The sequence below is a fragment of the Staurois parvus genome, unplaced genomic scaffold (genome assembly GCF_062004578.1).
Source record: "Staurois parvus isolate SC_StPar_1 unplaced genomic scaffold, SC_StPar_1.0 ptg000721l, whole genome shotgun sequence".
NCBI classification, from domain to species: domain Eukaryota; kingdom Metazoa; phylum Chordata; class Amphibia; order Anura; family Ranidae; genus Staurois; species Staurois parvus.
Genome location: NW_028318517.1, coordinates 2718865 through 2737543, shown reverse-complemented (window position 1 = coordinate 2737543; position 18679 = coordinate 2718865). Strand labels below are relative to the sequence as shown.

At 46.8% G+C, this 18679-nt stretch overlaps 1 pseudogene; it reads right to left on the bottom strand.

The window, feature by feature from the left end:
* Nucleotides 1–12608: 12608 nt before the first annotated feature.
* Nucleotides 12609–18679, bottom strand: part of LOC149445433 (uncharacterized) — a 52768-nt pseudogene continuing 46697 nt past the window's right edge.

The following is an 18679-nucleotide window of genomic DNA, read 5'->3' as shown; positions in this document are numbered from 1 at the left end:
ATGAATATCACACGTAATATATCATGTACTGTAATGGTGATTATACAAATCTTCTCAGATGCCTAAAAAATATTTAAAAAAACAGTTGTCACACCAGGTCATAAAAAAAGGGGGGGGGGGGGAATCCAAGGTGCAATAGGACGCTCAATAAACCACATTATATATACTCAATAAAAACAATAAAATACAAAATGCTAATTAAATCGCCATAAAGTGTAAAATTGCAAAATAAAACCTGCTCCTATAGACCAGGATAGGCATGAATCAGAAATATAGTCATAATATATGTAGTCCATATTAAAATATCATAAAACAATAAAACTACATAAGGAAAGTAATAAAATATCGAATAGTATAGCATAAAAAGTGTATGTATAATATTATGCATAAAAATATGTATAAAAATCAAAATTACACTAAAACTACCCGTGTTTAGAATTTAAACACTACATAACTAATAAAAGTACATTGGAACAAGCATAAAAATAAACCAACATAATGAATAAAAATGAATAAAAGTACAAATGTGGATCTTGATAAACATAAATTGATTAACTATTATCAATAAAATAATTGAGATCCACTTCGATGTTATGTCCGCTGGGATATAGGGTGCCTAATTCATACACCCACTTAGTTTCTAACTGCGAGACCACACGTTTTTTCTATGTGCCTCTCCAGTGTGGGGTGACAATATCTATCCCCCAAATCTCAGAGAAGAAGGGTCTCTATTGTGATATAGCCTGAAATGTTTAGACAAGGAATGTTCTTTCAAACCCCGCTTAATGTTGTAGACATGTTCCCGGAGGCGGTCTCTCAGTCTCACCCCACGTATTGCTTATCACAGGGACACACCAGCATATAGACCACGTGTCTAGTGTTACAGGAAATGAAATTCTTCATGTTATCCGATCTGCCTGTGCTGCTCCAGGTGAAGGGATCTAATCTGCGTTTCCTTATACCATTACAGGTACATATAACACACCTATTACAGGGATGACACCCTGGAAGGTTAGCAAACAATGAAACCGTCTTGTATACTTGTATCCAGTATTAGGTGCCAACCGGTGTCTAATGGCCATTGCCTTACTGAAGATGATTTATGGTTTGCCAGGTGAATTGTTGGCAAGCACGGGGTCTGTTTTCAGGATATCCCAATTTTTCTTAACCATTTCAATACCGGGCAATTTTCCCCTTCCTGCCCAGGCCATTTTTCAGGTTTCAGCGCTCTCACACTTTCAATGACAATTGCGCGGTCATACAACATTGTACCCAAACTAAAATTTTATAATTTCCTTCACATAACTAGAGCTTTCTTTTGATGGTATTTAATCACTGTTGGGGTTTTTATTTTCTGCTAAAAAAGACCAAAAATGTTGAAAAAAACACGATTTTATTTGTTTCTGTTATTAAGGTTTGCAAATGAATAATTGTTCTTCATAAATTTAGGCCGAGATGTATTCTGCTACATTTCTTTGGTGAAAATAACCCAAATTAGGATGTATTATTTAGTTTGTAGGAAAGTTATAGAGTTCACAAACTATGGGATAGATCTGAATATTGATCAATCCTGAAGTACTGACAGCCAATCTAATTTCTTGAGGTCCAAGAATGTCAGGACAGTACAGATATCCCCCAAATGTCAGAATAGTACAGATATCCCCCAAATGTCAGAATAGTACAGATATCCCCCATATGTCAGGACGGTACAGATATCCCCCAAATGTCAGGACGGTACAGATATCCCCCAAATGTCAGGACGGTACAGATATCCCCCAAATGTCAGGACGGTACAGATATCCCCCTAATGTCAGGACGGTACAGATATCCCCCAAATGTCAGGACGGTACAGATATCCCCCAAATGTCAGGACGGTACAGATATCCCCCAAATGTCAGGACGGTACAGATATCCCCCAAATGTCAGGACGGTACAGATATCCCCCAAATGTCAGAACGATACAGATATCCCCAAATGTCAGGACAGTACAGATATCCCCCAAATGACCCCTTTTTGCAGAGTAGACAGTCTGACGTACTTCATAAGAGGCATGGCGAGTTTTTTGAAGTTGTATTTTTTTTGGCATAATTATTCGGAAAATGAAAAAATGCAAAAAATAATTTTCACTATTTTTTTTTTTTTACATCCTGTCACCAGTGCAGTACAGCGTCATCATATAACTGGCATGGCGGTGATCAGGGACACTGACTGGTGACAGTAATAAAAAAGATATATACTTTTTTTATTATTTTAAATTTTTTATTAGTTTTTTTCAAGATTTTTTTTCATATTTCACTGTCCAAAGTAGTACAATGTTACCATAGTAACATTGTACTACTTTGGGGAAGTGATTAATATTTTTTTTTTTACACAATTTGCTTATAGCAAAGAATTACTTTGCTATAAGCAAGCATTTACTTGAATGACATTGATTCATTCAGGCTTTTTTTTTTGTGCTTAGCTGTGATTTGGTCACAGCTAATCACATGACATGTGCATGTGATCGCTGTGACCATTCACAGCTAGATACTAGTATACAATGGATGGCATGAATGAAGCCATCCATTGTATACAACTGTCATGTGACCTGCTGTGATTGGTCACAGCAGGTCACATGGCACCGGCAATGGGGGCCGGTACTCAGATCTGTCATCGGCCGTGTCTGAGGTACACGGCCGGTGACAGATCGCACCGCTGCGCGGCTCTGCAAGTGTGAAAACTGCGCATGTGCGGGAGGACGCCAAGTGGCATCCACCCAGAAATCTAGAGCATTTTCCCAGCCGCCATTCGGCTATTGGCCGGGAGGGAAGTGGTTAATAATCCCGCTTATAGCTCTATATTGTATGGAATAGGTTGTTATGAAAGGACAGACCCGTGAAGTTGGTGTTTTCATTGTGTCAATCAGCATTTGGTCCCTATCAGGACCAGCCACAGTTTTGAGAGTATTATCCAGCGTATTTACACTGTAACCTTTTTCTACAAATCTATCTTTAAGGACTTTAGCCTGAGAATGGTAATCATCAATATTTGTGCAATTTCTACGAATTCTTGTGTTCTGGCCCTTGGGAATATTTTGTAACCACGTCGGGTGGTGGCAACTATCCATAGGAATATAACTATTCCGGTCTGTTTTTTTAAAAAATGATTTCATCGTGACATTACCATTTATGTTCATTATAGTAAGGCCTAAAAAGTCCATTTCTGATTTGCTGTAGGAATATGTTAGATTAATGTTCAGGCTATTATTATTTAAGGTGCTAAAGAAATTCGTTAAGGATTGCTCGTCTCCATTCCAAAAAAGAAGGATGTCATCTATAGACCTTTTGTATAGTAAAAGTTCCGGCCAATCACGAGCATGAATCAGGTCTTCCTCCCAGGAAGCCATAAACAGATTAGCCAAGCTAGGGGCAAATGTGGCCCCCATGGCCACGCCTTTAATCTGTAGATAATTGTCAAGGTCCTACCTTTTCCCAGAGGTTAGGTTACTGCATGTGCTGGCATCCATCTTGAAATTCTGCTGAGCATGATGGGAATCTTTTATGCCTTCAGGTCTCTGAGGTCCATCCCCCAGAGGGGTGTGGCTGAGCACATATAAGCCTGGGATCTGCACATGCTCTTTGCACTTGTGCCTTGTGTCCTTGTCTTGCTACAGCTCTGTGTATACGCTCGTGACTCTTCTGGTATTCTGACTCGGCTTGTGACTAGACCATTCTCTGTGTTTCCCTTTGATCTGACCTTCCGTTGCTGAACCCGGCCCGTGACCTGTGATTCTCTGTCTACTGTTCTGTAGTGGTTTGTCCCGTTGTTGTTGACCCTGCTTGCCTGACTACGCTATTCTCACCAGCTACACGCCATTGGCGGCGGCCATTACCGCAGCCGGGGTGTCTCGGGGGCCGCGACCTGGTTCCTGGCTGCGTCAAGTCCATCCCCACCATCAGGGGCCCTGGTGAAGGGCAGCCTGGGACTTAGACTCCGCGCCCTGAGGGACTTTGGTCTGTTGGTGGTGGTTGTCGTCAGCCAGTGCGTTACCCTGCCACTAGGCCTACCTGTCCGCTCCACAGCCCTGCCCTGACATTACACAAGTGCCATGAATCCTGACGGTGCAGGTACGCCTTCGCTTCCTATGTTGGTCGCCCGACTGGATCAACAGGATCTCCTGTTGGATCAGTTCGCTCAGGCGTTGCAAACTCTGTTGGCACGCACCGCGCACCTTACTCCTGGAGTTATTAGGCCGGTTGTCACTCCGGTGGTCGCTCCCGCTGCTGTTCCGCTTGTTGCGGCACCCGCAGCGCCCAGAGGTATGACTGGTTCAGCCCCTCTCCCACAGCGCTTTGGGGGTGAGCCGAGTCAGTGTCGTGGGTTCCTCAACCAGGTGGGGATTTACTTTGAATTAATACCCCACGCTTTTCCGACTGAGAGGTCAAAGGTGGGTTTCCTAATATCGCTACTCTCAGACAAGGCCTTGGCCTGGGCGAATCCCTTATGGGAGAGGAATGTCCCAGTGATTCACGAGTTTTCCGGTTTTGTCGATGCCTTCCGTAGGGTATTCGACGTACCGGCTCGCTCCGCCTCGGCTGCCAAGCTGCTCATGTCTATGCATCAGGGTTCACGGACCGTGGCCGAGTACGCCATAGAGTTTCGTACCCTGGCAGCAGAGGTGGGTTGGAACAATGAGGCTCTGGTGGCTGCATTTTCTCAGGGTCTTTCTGATGCATTGAAGGACGAGATCGCAGCCAAGGAATTGCCTGTGGAGCTGGAAGCACTAATTTCCTTCCTGATCCTGATTGATACCAGGCTCAGGGAGAGGCCTTCACTCAAGGAACGCCTGCAGAGGCCTTCCAATCGACTGGCACCTGCGTTTTCTGTCCCACCCATTCCTCCCTCTCCTCCCACGCCTCCTGGGGATAGATTGTCTGGTGGTGAGCCCATGCAGTTGGGGTTTGCTCGCCTTTCCGAGGGTGAGCGGGCCGCTCGGCGTTGGGAGGGTCGCTGCCTGTACTGTGGTCTTGGTGGGCACTTCCGGCAGTCCTGTCCGGTCCGTCCGGGAAACGCTCGCACCTGAGATCCTGTCGGGGACAGATCCTGGGTGGAGTCTCCTCGTCCCCGGCGTTCCGCAGAGATAAGCCACTGATCACCGTTGTCCTCTCTTGGGCGGAGGGCTCGGTGACGGCCCAGGCGTTGGTAGATTCTGGGGCCGGCGGGTTGTTTATGGACAGCTCGTTTGCTGCCCAGCACTCCATTCCCCTGCAGGCTCGAGTTACCCCATTGATTCTCGAGGCGATAGATGGCAGGCCCCTGCAACCACCGCAGGTTACCCACGAGACTATGCCAGTTGAAGTAGCTATTGGGGCTGTTCACAGGGAGTTGGCCTGTTTCCAGGTGATTTCTTCTCCGCACTATTCGGTGGTTTTGGGGTATCCCTGGCTCCAGATGCACAATCCAACCTTCAATTGGCAAACTGCCGAGATTCTCTCGTGGTCTCCACAGTCTGGGGATGGGTGCATCCGTGGGCCGGTTAAGGTGTTGTGTGCCTCCTCGGACTCTGCGTTGCCCACTGATTATGGGGAGTACCAGGACGTGTTTGATAAGGTACGCGCTGGTGCCTTACCTGCTCATCGTCCTTACGACTGCACCATATCCTTGCAACCCGGTGCCACTCCTCCACGTGGCAGGGTGTATCCTCTCTCGGTTGCGGAGAATAAGGCCATGGAGGAGTACGTTGCAGATGCACTTTCCCGGGGGCACATTCGTAAGTCTACTTCCCCAGCAGGAGCGGGCTTTTTCTTTGTAAAGAAGAAGGGTGGTGAATTGAGGCCTTGCATCGATTATAGGGGTCTCAATCGAATCACCACTAAGAATGCATACCCGATTCCCTTGATTACTGAGTTGTTCGACCGCCTTAAGGGGGCAACAGTCTTTACCAAACTTGACCTTAGGGCAGCGTACAATCTCGTACGGATCAAACAGGGGGATGAGTGGAAGACCGCGTTTAACACCAGAACCGGTCACTACGAATACCTGGTGATGCCCTTCGGGTTGTGTAACGCGCCTGCAGTGTTTCAGGAATTCATAAATGATGTCCTTCGTGACTTGTTGCAGCAGTGCGTGGTAGTTTACTTGGATGACATCCTGGTTTATTCTGCCTCCATGGAGTCCAATATCCAGGATGTCAAGCAGGTGCTGCAACGATTACGGGAGAACGAACTTTTTTGTAAACTTGAGAAGTGCGAATTCCATCGATCCCAAGTTGCCTTTTTAGGCTACATCATTTCTGCGGAGGGATTCTCCATGGACCCTCAGAAGGTTTCGGCGGTTCTGCAGTGGCCTCGTCCCAATGGTCTTCGGCCCATTCAGCGCTTTTTGGGTTTTGCCAACTACTATCGGAAGTTCATCAGGAACTTCTCCACGCTGGCAAAACCTCTCTCAGACCTAACCAAGAAGGGCAGTAATCCTCACGAGTGGCCATCCGAGGCCATCGTAGCTTTTGAGGCTCTGAAATCCGCCTTCGCTTCGGCTCCGATACTGTCTCATCCCAATCCTGGATTGCCCTTCGTCCTTGAGGTTGATGCATCCGAGACTGGAGTAGGCGCTCTCCTGTCTCAACGTCGGTCGCCCGATGGACCCCTACTTCCCTGTGGGTTCTACTCCAGGAAGCTTTCCTCTGCAGAGTGCAACTACCAGATTGGAGATAGGGAGTTGTTGGCAATCATTCTGGCTCTCAAGGAATGGAGGCACCTGCTCGAGGGCTCCGCGGTTCCGGTCCTCATTCTTACCGATCATAAGAACCTGACATATCTTTCGGAAGCCAAAAGATTGACACCCCGTCAGGCCAGATGGGCCTTGTTCTTGTCGCGGTTCAACTATGTGGTCTCCTATTTGCCTGGTTCCAAGAATGTCAGGGCTGATGCATTATCGCGGCAATACTCTGAGTTGTCCAGGGAGGACTCTGAGCCAACCTCGGTCATACCTCCGGATCAGATCCTGGCTGCCATTCGTACCAGTCTGACTTCTCCCCTTGGGGAGCAGATTTTGGCGGCTCAAACTGACGCTCCTCCCGAGAGACCGGAGGGTAGATGTTTTGTACCCGAGGGGTTGCGCACCCGTCTGCTGCGTACCTACCATAACTCCAAAACTGCCGGGCATCCGGGAAGGAACCAGTTGTCTTGGGTCGTCTCTCGGTTGTTCTGGTGGCCAACTCTCCGTGCCGACATCGCCTCTTATGTAGCGGCATGTTCGATCTGTGCCCAGAATAAATCTCCACGGCATCTTCCAATGGGTCTTCTGCAACCCATTCCCAATGGGGAGCGTCCTTGGTCACACCTGGGCATGGACTTTATTGTAGACCTCCCTGTGTCTCGGGGTCATACGGTCATCCTCATGGTCGTCGATCGTTTTTCCAAAATGTGCCATTGTATTCCACTCAGGAAATTACCAACAGCACAAGAATTGGCCACGGTCTTTTCCAGGGAGATTTTTCGCCTGCATGGGTTGCCCAAGGTGATTGTCTCGGACCGCGGGAGTCAGTTCGTGTCCAGATTCTGGTGCGCCTTCTGCTCCCAGTTGGGTATTAGTCTCTCCTTTTCTTCAGCCTACCACCCGCAGTCCAATGGGGCTGCGGAGCGTTCCAATCAGGCCTTAGAACAATTCCTTCGGTGTTATATCTCGGACCATCAGGACGATTGGGCCGATCTCCTGCCTTGGGCAGAGTTTGCCAGGAACTCAGCGGTCAACTCCTCCTCCGGGATGTCCCCCTTCATGGCCAACTATGGGTACCAACCCGCAGTATTACCTGAGAGGTTCTCACCACAGGACATTCCAGCTGTGGAGAACCATCTTGCTGCCCTGCGTTCTTCATGGGGGCAGATCCAGAGGGCTTTGAGGGACTCGGCTCAGCGTCAGAAGTTCCAGGCTGATCGCAGACGGTTGCCCGCTCCTTCATACCAGGTCGGCGATCGGGTGTGGTTGTCTACTCGCAACCTCAATCTTCGGGTGCCCACACCCAAACTAGCTCCCCGTTTTGTCGGTCCTTTTCGCATTCTCCGCAAGGTGAATCCGGTGGCCTATGCCCTTGCCCTTCCACCTGGGATGCGGATCTCCAATATCTTTCATGTATCACTGTTGAAACCTCTGATCTGCAATCGCTTCACTACCTCTCTGCCTCGGCCCCGTCCCATTCGGGTTGACGGTCATGAGGAGTATGAGGTGAGCCGGATCCTGGACTCTCGATTGGTGCACGGCCGATTACAGTTCCTGGTTCATTGGCGCGGTTATGGTCCCGAGGAGCGTTCCTGGGTTCCTTCCGCGGATGTCCATGCTCCTGCCCTCCTCCGCGCGTTTCATACCCGCTTTCCTCGGAAACCTTTTGTTGAGCCGCGGAGGGGGAGGGGCCCTTGAGGAGGAGGTACTGTCAAGGTCCTACCTTTTCCCAGAGGTTAGGTTACTGCATGTGCTGGCATCCATCTTGAAATTCTGCTGAGCATGATGGGAATCTTTTATGCCTTCAGGTCTCTGAGGTCCATCCCCCAGAGGGGTGTGGCTGAGCACATATAAGCCTGGGATCTGCACATGCTCTTTGCACTTGTGCCTTGTGTCCTTGTCTTGCTACAGCTGTGTGTATACGCTCGTGACTCTTCTGGTATTCTGACTCGGCTTGTGACTAGACCATTCTCTGTGTTTCCCTTTGATCTGACCTTCCGTTGCTGAACCCGGCCCGTGACCTGTGATTCTCTGTCTACTGTTCTGTAGTGGTTTGTCCCGTTGTTGTTGACCCTGCTTGCCTGACTACGCTATTCTCACCAGCTACACGCCATTGGCGGCGGCCATTACCGCAGCCGGGGTGTCTCGGGGGCCGCGACCTGGTTCCTGGCTGCGTCAAGTCCATCCCCACCATCAGGGGCCCTGGTGAAGGGCAGCCTGGGACTTAGACTCCGCGCCCTGAGGGACTTTGGTCTGTTGGTGGTGGTTGTCGTCAGCCAGTGCGTTACCCTGCCACTAGGCCTACCTGTCCGCTCCACAGCCCTGCCCTGACAATAATATTCCTTATTGAACCAAAAATAATTATTTTGCATTGCAAACTCTAAAAGGTTTAAAATGAATTCTCTTTGTGCTAAGGGTAAGGTGCTGCAGTGTGAAAGAAAGAAATCGTCTGCTTCCATGCCGTCCTTATGACTGATGTTAGAATATAGAGATGTCACATCAGAAGTGACCACAAATGTGTCTGGTGATAGAGTGACATCTCTCCCTACATTAAGGACTTGTTTTGTGTCTCGGAGATATGATGGTGTCTGTGTAACTAGTGTCTGTGTCTCGGAGATATGATGGTGTCTGTGTAACTAGTGTCTGTGTCTCGGAGATATGATGGTGTCTGTGTAACTAGTGTCTGTGTCTCGGAGATATGATGGTGTCTGTGTAACTAGTGTCTGTGTCTCGGAGATATGATGGTGTCTGTGTAACTAGTGTCTGTGTCTCGGAGATATGATGGTGTCTGTGTAACTAGTGTCTGTAGGTCATAATCAATATACTCTCCTACTTTACAACACAGCGACCCTATACCACTAAGGATCGTCTACCTGGTGCTGTAATAGGGTCCTTGTGAATTTTAGGTAGTAGATAAAACACGGGTAGTTTAGGTGCTACTGGACAGAAAAAGGCTTTTTCTTTTTTATTTAAAATCTTATTGTCAAAACCAGTTTTGATAATCTGTTTCAAAGTACGTTTAAAAGCTGGGAGAGGGTCTTCTGGGAGGACAGAGTAAGTAGTTGTATCATTTAAAATATTGTAACCTTCTGGAATTAGTCACTTTTATTAAGGATCACCACCCCTCCACCCTTATCAGCCGGTCTAATGACCAAATCCTTCTTCTCGAGGACGGACTTCATGGCTTTGTTGATGCCTTCACCACCATGCGGCTGCTTAATGGGTATATTTACCAAATCTTTCAGGACTTTCTCTTTAACCACTTCCCGACCGGCCGTTGCATATAAACGGCTGGACGGTGGCAGTGCAGAGTCGGGTAGCCGTTTATAAATGGCCTCCCCACACCCTGCTTGTGCGAGCTCCCTTGGAGCGCGCAGCACCGTGATCCGGTGCCCGCTGTGTCCTCCAGACACAGTGAAATACAGATCGTCGAGCGGGACCTCTGTACGAGGTCCCGATCATGTGATCACTGATTGGCCAATCAGTGATCACATGCAAAGTAGTAAGCAAGATGTCACTTGTGACATCATTGCTTACTATGTGTGAAATATGTGAATGATCACAGAGATCACATGGTACAGGGCTATTCACAAATGCCTTGTACAATGTGACAAGCTGTGACCAATCACAGCTCACTCAGTACTTCTCAATGAGTGCAAGAATGCAGCCAGAGAGAAGGAGAAATGATTGCTTTTACATCCTATATGGGTGTAAAAGCAATCAGTGTAAAAAAAAATATTCATCACCCCCCACAAGTAGTACAGTGTCACCATGGTGACACTGTACTGCTAGGGTGACAGTACGTAAAAAAAAATCAAAATAAAATAAAAATGTAAAAAAAAAAATGTTTAAAAATTATAATTTTTGGTTATAAACTAATTTGGATTTTTTTTTACTAAAAAGATAATGGAATTTTGGCAAAGATTTATGATGAAATATTATTTATTTGCAAAATTTTATTTAAAAAAAAAACACTTTTTTAAAAACTTTTTGGACTTTCATTTACATAGCAAAAAAAATAAAAATCACAGTGGTGAATAAATACAACAAAAATAAAGCTTTATCTGTCTAAAAAAAAAAAAATGGTAAAAAAATTCATTTGGGTACAGTGTTGCATGACCGCGCAATTGTCAAAGTGTGATAGCACTGAAAGCTGAAAACTGCCCTGGTCAGGAAGGGGGTAAAAGTGTCCGGTCTGGAAGGGGTTAAAGAGATTGATAAAAAAACTGATTGTGGTGGGGGGTTGTAGGTGGATATTGTGGTGGGGGGGTTGTAGGTGGGGGGGGTTGTAGGTGGATATTGTGGTGGGGGGTTGTAGGTGGATATTGTGGTGGGGGGTTTGTAGGTGGATATTGTGGTGGGGGGGTTGTAGGTGGATATTGTGGTGGCGGGTTGTAGGTGGATATTGTGGTGGGGGGGTTGTAGGTGGATATTGTGGTGGGGGGTTGTAGGTGGATATTGTGGTGGGGGGGTTGTAGGTGGATATTGTGGTGGGGGGTTGTAGGTGGATATAGTGGTGGTGGTGGGGGGGGGGGGGGGTTGTAGGTGGATATTGTGGTGGGGGGGGGTTGTAGGTGGATATTGTGGTGGGGGGAGTTGTAGGTGGATATTGTGGTGGGGGATTTGTAGGTGGATATTGTGGTGGGGGGTTGTAGGTGGATATTGTGGTGGGGGGGTTGTAGGTGGATATTGTGGTGGGGGGTTGTAGGTGGATATTGTGGTAGGGGGTTGTAGGTGAATATTGTGGTGGGGGGTTGTAGGTGGATATTGTGGTAGGGGGTTGTAGGTGGATATTGTGGTGGGGGGTTGTAGGTGGATATTGTGGTGGGGGGTTGTAGGTGGATGCCTTGCGGAGATTTCAATGTACAAAGTGACTAGAGGAAACTTCGGTAGGAATTGGATTTTTGAGAGATAATTGTCTGGTAAACTCCCGTATATCAATGTCAGTTGTAATTTGTGACGTTTCTTGGCTGGGGATATTTTACACCTTTGTCCAATAAGTGTAATTCCTCCTTGGTAACTTCATTCTCACTCAAATTAATAATGTCCTTGTCTATTAGAGTCTCCTTTTTGTTGCTGTGTCTGTTGCAGCGTCTGCCCCCCCTCTTTCCCCTGTAGTGTCGCTCCTTTTTCGGACCCTTCCTTCCCCTATAAAACGCTGTTGTGTATTAGAGTTGTAATTATACTGAGTCCTCCCTAGGAGTGGAAGGAGGTGCCCTATGGGCTTGATACTGAGGTCTATTAGGTGGGCCTCTCCTATGATGGTTGGAATAGGATTGTGGTCCCCTTCGTTCATTATTTGGGGAAGGTTGGTATTGGGTGTGAGGAGAATGGTATGATGGGGATCCAGAGTAGGTATTGTCATGGTTTGGTCTAGAACCTTTGTTATTAGATGTGGAATTTCTATTCTGTGTGATATTTCTACCTGGATGCCATCTATGGTCTCTAGTCCATTCCTTAGCAGATCCGGAGAGGTAAGTGTGCATGGATGGGGTGTAGGTCAGTCCTTACCCTAGATGAAATCTCTCATACAGACACAATGGGACTCATGAGAATTTATAAAGAGGAACTCCAGAAAAACATATCAATAAAGAGCTTAAAATGTTTTATTCACAATCAGTATATAAATCATAAAACCCTCCCAGCAGGTGTACAAGGCCATGAAATCTCTCACAAAGTCCATCAATGGACAATTCCTGGACAACAATCACCGTGGGACAGAATTCTGAGATGTTATCTCCTGTCCATTCCTTCTCTGTGAATGGGGCTAAAACACTGATGTCATCAGGAGATTTGCTGAGCCGGGGGAATGTTCTCCATCATTACAGAGCATTTCACACTTCATCCATGTCTTTGGAGGCCTCTGATCTCCTTAACTGTTTCTTCCATGATGAAGATCAGCCATGGAGTATATCTGAGGTGTATATCAGGGTGTGCTTCTTCCCCACATGAGAGCTGGGATGTCCAGCAACATTCATCTAGAAGACATTTCCCACACTCAAGGCACTAATACACCTCCAGGGTTGTGTGGGACCCCTGATGTACAGGAAGACAGGACTTCAGTGAGGAACATTTCCCTCACTCAGGACAGGAAAGTGGCTTCTCCCCCGTGTGAGATCTCTGATGTTTGTAAAGATTGGACTTCCGTGAAAAACATTTCCCACACTCAGGACAGGAATACGGCTTCTCCCCCGTGTGAGATCTCTGATGCACAGAAAGATTGCACTTCTTTGAAAAACATTTTCCACAGTCAGAACAGCAATAGGGCTTTTCACCTGTATGCACTCTCTGATGTGTGTAAAGACTGGACTTCTCTGAAAAACATTTCCCACACTGAAGACAGGAATACGGTTTCTCCCCTGTATGAGAACCTTTATGCCTATTAACACTGGACTTATCTAAAAAACATTTCCCACACTCAAGACAGGCAAACGGTTTTTCCCCAGTGTGGGATCTCTGATGTCTGACAAGTTCAACTTTTTGTACAAAACATTTTCCACACTCAGGACAGGAATACGGTTTATCCCCTGTGTGAAATCTTTTATGCCTATTAAGACTGCACTTACTTGAAAAACATTTCCCACACTCAAGACAGGCATACGGTTTTTCCCCCGTGTGGGATCTCTGATGTCTGACAAGTTCAAATTTTTGTACAAAACATTTCCCACACTCAAAACAGAAACACAGTTTTTCCCCCGTGTGAGATCTTTTATGCCTATTAAGGCTGGATTTAGAATGGAAACATTTCCCGCACTCAGTACAGGAGAACCTCTTCCCTGTTAGAAGGCCGGCCCGGTCCCGCACAGTCTGAGGTTCCTCAGGATATGAGGAATCCGATGGTCCATCTACACTGGATGGTGCCGGATGGACATTGAAGGAAGCCGGGTTTTCTCCTGGACTATACTGTGTGAGGTCCTCATCTTCTACTTTCCAGTCTGGAGACAAAGTGAGACAATCCTCAGAGGTTTTCCTCATCTCCCGGCCATGGACTAAAATACAAAGACAAAGAGGATTACTAGACAGGAGCTGATTGGTTCCCCCAAACCAGGACTCCGCCCACATCAGGCAGCTTGGTCTTTGAGGAGCTTACAATTCCACCCTCAAGGGAACTAGGAAATGGCTCCTCTGATCTCCTACCAGGTCATTTATTTATTCATGGACCTTAGTCAGAGAGTGAGGAAACAACCAGAACTGTCTTTTATAGGAGGGACAGTGATGAGGGGATTATAGGACGAGGGTCTCCACCCCCTCTATCACTCATCGCCATATTCCCAACACAAGAAGTACTGCACTTCCTTATTTAGTCCATGATTTAGTCATGAAGAACAGCGGGGCTGAGCCCCACCAGAGGTCAGAGAGTGAGGATGTGGGGAGAACAACCAAGATGAAGACTGGACTAATCCTGAAGACCACCATCATTTACATAGTTAGTCTTGCCGAAAAAAAGACAAAAGTCCATCCAGTTCAACCATAGAAAAAAAAATTATAATCCTACATCCAAAGTTGATCCAGAGGAAGGCAAAAAAAAAACCCCAGCAAAGCACGATCCAATTTGCTCCTGCTGGGAAAAGATTCCTTCCTGACCCCCCGAGAGGCAATCGGAAATTCCTGGATCAACTTTCCCTATTAATATTATATCCAGTTATATTCTGTGTATCCAAGAAAGAATCCAGGACTTTCCTACAGCAATCCCCCCTTATGTATTATACATGGAGATCATATCCCCCCCCCTTATGTATTATACATGGAAATCATATCCCCCCCCCTTATGTATTATACATGGAAATCATATCCCCCCCCCTTATGTATTATACATGGAAATCATATCCCCCCCCCTTATGTATTATACATGGAAATCATATCCCCCCCCTTATGTATTACACGTGGAAATCATATCCCCCCCCTTATGTATTACACGTGGAAATCATATCCCCCCCCTTATGTATTACACGTGGAGATCATATCCCCCCCCTTATGTATTACACGTGGAGATCATATCCCCCCCCTTATGTATTACACGTGGAGATCATATCCCCCCCCTTATGTATTACACGTGGAGATCATATCCCCCCCCTTATGTATTACACGTGGAGATCATATCCCCCCCCTTATGTATTACACGTGGAGATCATATCCCCCCCCTTATGTATTACACGTGGAGATCATATCCCCCCCCTTATGTATTACACGTGGAGATCATATCCCCCCCCTTATGTATTACACGTGGAGATCATATCCCCCCCCTTATGTATTACACGTGGAGATCATATCCCCCCCCCTTATGTATTACACGTGGAGATCATATCCCCCCCCTTATGTATTACACGTGGAGATCATATCCCCCCCCTTATGTATTACACGTGGAGATCATATCCCCCCCCTTATGTATTACACGTGGAGATCATATCCCCCCCCTTATGTATTACACGTGGAGATCATATCCCCCCCCTTATGTATTACACGTGGAGATCATATCCCCCCCCTTATGTATTACACGTGGAGATCATATCCCCCCCCTTATGTATTACACGTGGAGATCATATCCCCCCCCTTATGTATTACACGTGGAGATCATATCCCCCCCCTTATGTATTACACGTGGAGATCATATCCCCCCCCTTATGTATTACACGTGGAGATCATATCCCCCCTTATGTATTACACGTGGAGATCATATCCCCCCTTATGTATTACACGTGGAGATCATATCCCCCCTTATGTATTACACGTGGAGATCATATCCCCCCTTATGTATTATACATGGAGATCATATCCCCCCTTATGTATTATACATGGAGATCATATCCCCCCTTATGTATTATACATGGAGATCATATCCCCCTTATGTATTATACATGGTGATCATATCCCCCCTTATGTATTATACATGGAGATCATATCCCCCCTTATGTATTATACATGGTGATCATATCCCCCCCTTATGTATTATACATGGAGATCATATCCCCCCTTATGTATTATACATGGTGATCATATCCCCCCCTTATGTATTATACATGGTGATCATATCCCCCCCTTATGTATTATACATGGAGATCATATCCCCCTTATGTATTATACATGGAGATCATATCCCCCTTATGTATTATACATGGAGATCATATCCCCCTTATGTATTATACATGGAGATCATATCCCCCCTTATGTATTATACATGGAGATCATATCCCCCTTATGTATTATACATGGTGATCATATCCCCCCTTATGTATTATACATGGTGATCATATCCCCCCTTATGTATTATACATGGTGATCATATCCCCCCTTATGTATTATACATGGAGATCATATCCCCCCTTATGTATTATACATGGTGATCATATCCCCCCCTTATGTATTATACATGGAGATCATATCCCCCTTATGTATTATACATGGAGATCATATCCCCCCTTATGTATTATACATGGAGATCATATCCCCTCTTATGTATTATACATGGAGATCATATCCCCCTTATGTATTATACATGGAGATCATATCCCCCCTTATGTATTATACATGGTGATTAGAGATGAGCGAATCGAAGTAGCCGAAGTGGAATTCGAGTCGAATATCGGAAAAATTTCGATTCGCGCCGAATCCGAAAAATAGCCTACTTCGGACGCGCGAATCGAAATATTTCCGAAAATGGCGGCGGACATGTGCGGCGACGGAGCGGGGATGTCTGGGAAGGTGCGCAGACAAGGCGCGCTGACCCATAATGCATTCCTCAACGACATGTGATAGCATCAGCCAATCAGCAGCCAGCCAGCCAGCACTGTGTAATGGTCGCGCTATAAATAGCGGCCATTTTGGAATTCCTCATTTGCCTGCAGTCATTGAACAGAGGCAGACCGCTCTGTATTAGGGACAGAGTTAGGGCCACAGAAACGATACTTGGGGACAGAGAAACGTTACTTAGGGACAGAGAACCATTACTCAGGGACACAGAATTGTTGAGGGCCACAGAATCGTTACTTAGGGACAAAGAAACGCTAGTTAGGGCCACAGAATTCTTACTCAGGGACAGACAGAATTGTTACTGAGTGCCAGAGAATTGTTACTCAGGGCCACAGAACTGTTACTCAGGGCCACAGAACTGTTACTCAGGGCCACAGAATTGTTACTCGCACAGACACAGAATTGTTACTCGCACAGACACAGAATTGTTACACAGGGACACAGAACTGTTACTGAGGGCCACAGAACTGTTACTTAGGGCCACAGAATTGTTACTCGCACAGACACAGAATTGTTACACAGGGACACAGAACTGTTACTGAGGGCCACAGAACTGTTACTTAGGGCCACAGAATTGTTACTCGCACAGACACAGAATTGTTACTCAGGGACACAGAACTGTTACTGAGGGCCACAGAACTGTTACTTAGGGCCACAGAATTGTTACTCGCACAGACACAGAATTGTTACTCAGGGCCAGACATAGAATTGTTTCTCAGGGCCACAGAACTGTTACTCAGGGCCACAGAATTGTTACTCGGGGCCACAGAACTGTTACTCAGGGCCAGACATAGAATTGTTTCTCAGGGCCACAGAACTGTTACTCAGGGCCACAGAACTGTTACTCAGGGCCACAGAATCGTTACTTGCTCAGGGACACAGAATTGTTACTCGCACAGACACAGAATTGTTACCCAGGGACACAGAACTGTTACTGAGGGCCACAGAACTGTTACTTAGGGCCACAGAATTGTTACTCGCACAGACACAGAATTGTTACGCAGGGACACAGAACTGTTACTCGCACAGACACAGAACTGTTACTCGCACAGACACAGAATTGTTACACAGGGACACAGAACTGTTACTGAGGGCCACAGAATTGTTACTCGCACAGACACAGAATTGTTACACAGGGACACAGAACTGTTACTGAGGGCCACAGAACTGTTACTTAGGGCCACAGAATTGTTACTCGCACAGACACAGAATTGTTACTCAGGGCCAGACATAGAATTGTTTCTCAGGGCCACAGAACTGTTACTCAGGGCCACAGAACTGTTACTCAGGGCCAGACATAGAATTGTTTCTCAGGGCCACAGAACTGTTACTCAGGGCCACAGAACTGTTACTCAGGGACAGACATAGAATTGTTTCTCAGGGCCACAGAACTGTTACTCAGGGCCACAGAACTGTTACTCAGGGCCACAGAACTGTTTCTCAGGGCCACAGAACTGTTTCTCAGGGCCACAGAACTGTTACTCAGGGACAGACATAGAATTGTTACTCAGGGACACAGAATTGTTACTGAGGGACACAGAATCGTTACTCAGGGACAGACACAGAATTGTTACTCAGGGACACATAATCGTTGAATTAAAGAGTATGTCAGACAACATGCAGAGGAGTGGCAGAGGAGGCAATGTTTTAGGAGCGAGCAGACGTGGCAGCAGTGGAAGGGGTCGAGGCAGCACTATTCGCAGCCAGAGGCCAGTGCTCCCGGTGTCATCCAGCGGTCGTGTCTCCACCGACAACCCTGCCGTCATAGATTGGTTGGCTCGGTCGTCTTCCTCTTCCCAGGTCACCTCTGACACCTACAGCCAACGGTCGGTGGGTACGTCAGACACAACGGTTAGTTGGCATGGCCCGGGAGCAAGCCCACTGAAATCACGTGTCCTCTACCTGCCCCTGTCCTTTGCTGTTCCCTCACCAAGCGAAGTATCGCATGCTGTGGGCTCAGCCCCACTGTACAGTGAGGAAGAGGTAACAGAGGGCGGTCAGGAACGGGGGGAGACATCCGCCTTTTCAGCAGCCAGGCGAAGAAGTACTGGCGAGGAGAGTGGCTCAGTAGCAGGTCTAGAGACAGGTCTGTCTCCTGACCCAGACGCAGCCGAGGGGGCTAGTAGTGAGGCGGAGACCCTACTTGATGATGAGGAGGTTGATCGCACTTGGCAGCCTCCTCGTCATCAGGTAATTTCTTCCGCATCATCAGGAGAAGAGGGTGCCAGCTTGGCAG